Source organism: Emiliania huxleyi (genome assembly GCF_000372725.1).
Source record: "Emiliania huxleyi CCMP1516 unplaced genomic scaffold EMIHUscaffold_315, whole genome shotgun sequence".
NCBI classification, from domain to species: domain Eukaryota; phylum Haptophyta; order Isochrysidales; family Noelaerhabdaceae; genus Emiliania; species Emiliania huxleyi.
Window position 1 is genome coordinate 27,511 of NW_005199641.1, and position 1,490 is coordinate 29,000.

Consider the following 1,490-nt stretch of genomic DNA (forward strand, 5'->3'; position numbering starts at 1 on the left):
ACGGCGATTTCCCCGAGCTCGGCACGCAGCGGCCGGCCCACGAGCCGGACGTGCTCCCTCCTCCGCCGCTCGAGGTGCAGCCCATGCGCGTGCTGATGCGCCGGCCAGGCCAGGCTCCGCCCGTCGGGCCGGCGGCGCCGCCGCCGCCGCGCGCAAAGGCAGCCGCCGCCGCCGCGCCGCCCACTAACGGGAGCACCAGCGGCAGAGGCTCCGGTGCAGACGGGAGAGACTCGGGTGGCGGCGGTGGCAGCGCAGCCAGCGTCACTCCGGGCGGCGGCAGCCTCAACGGGCGCGGCGACGGTCGGGGCGGGGAAGCGAGGCGTGCGCCACGAGAGGTTGCGGGACAACTCTCGCCCCTCCGTCTCACCGCCTAACCCTAACCCTAACCCTAACCCTAACCCTAGGGACAACTCTCGCCCCTCCGTCTCACCGCCGGGCTGCGGCCGCCCCACTCGCAGGCAGCCTCAAGGAGACGGTGCAGGCGGTGGCGTCGCACCTCTCCCTCGACACCTCGCTGCCGATGGCAGCCCTCGTCAAGCAGGCGAACGCCGCGCTGAACATCACGCCCGAGGGGCCTCTGCCGACGCAGGCGACCGGCCACCGAAACCGCCCTCCCACACCCCGCACCACCCTCCCACGCCCCGCCCGCCCGGGCAAGACCCGCCCCACCGTCCGTTTTCCACACCCGCCCCCCTCGGGGCTTAGCCCCCCCCCCCGCCCCCCCCCCCCACCCCCCCCCCTCTCTCGCCAGGTGCAGCGACTGCTCGCCGAGCTGGATGCGGCGCCCTGATTGTGGCGCTGCAGCATGCCCTCTCACACGCCTCGCTCGCACGCGCGCCAGCGAGATTGGCGACTGGGCACACCAGCATCGTGCGGTCTAGTCGAAATGGAGAATGGGGCGCGGGAGCATCAGCGCCACCCGCGCAGCTCGTGTGGCTGTGGGATAGCCTGGTGCTTTCTCAGCCGCCGCTGTCGCCAGGCTGTCGCGTGTCGCCGTTTCGGCACACTGCCCTGTGGCAGGGCTCTCGGTGCCACGGAACCATATGCTGCGGCTCGCCATATGCCGCGGGAGCTGCGGCCGGCGACTCTCTCTCTCTCTCTCTCTCTCTCTCTCTCTCTCTCTCTCTCTCTCTCTCTCTCTCTCTCTCTCTCCCTCTCTCTCTCTCTCTCGCCGTCTCGAGCGGTCTCCGTCTGCGGACACTCTCGCTCTCTCACTAGCCTCCGTGCGGCAGCAGTAAAGATCTTCGCGAGGGCCTCGAGCGCGAGGTGTCGGAGCGTGGAGGAGCAGCAGCAGGTGTGAGGTGAGGTCGCAGCTCGCTCGCCCACACGGTGGGCGGGACGCGGGACGGAGACGAGATGTGCGGTCTGGCGCGTCTGGGGGGAGAGATCTGGGTGTGTGAGATTTTCTCTCAGTATCTCAGTCCCTTGATAGTAGAGTTGCTCTGAGACTGTATTCAACAACTACTCTTGCGCCGTATATTTGGGGGGGG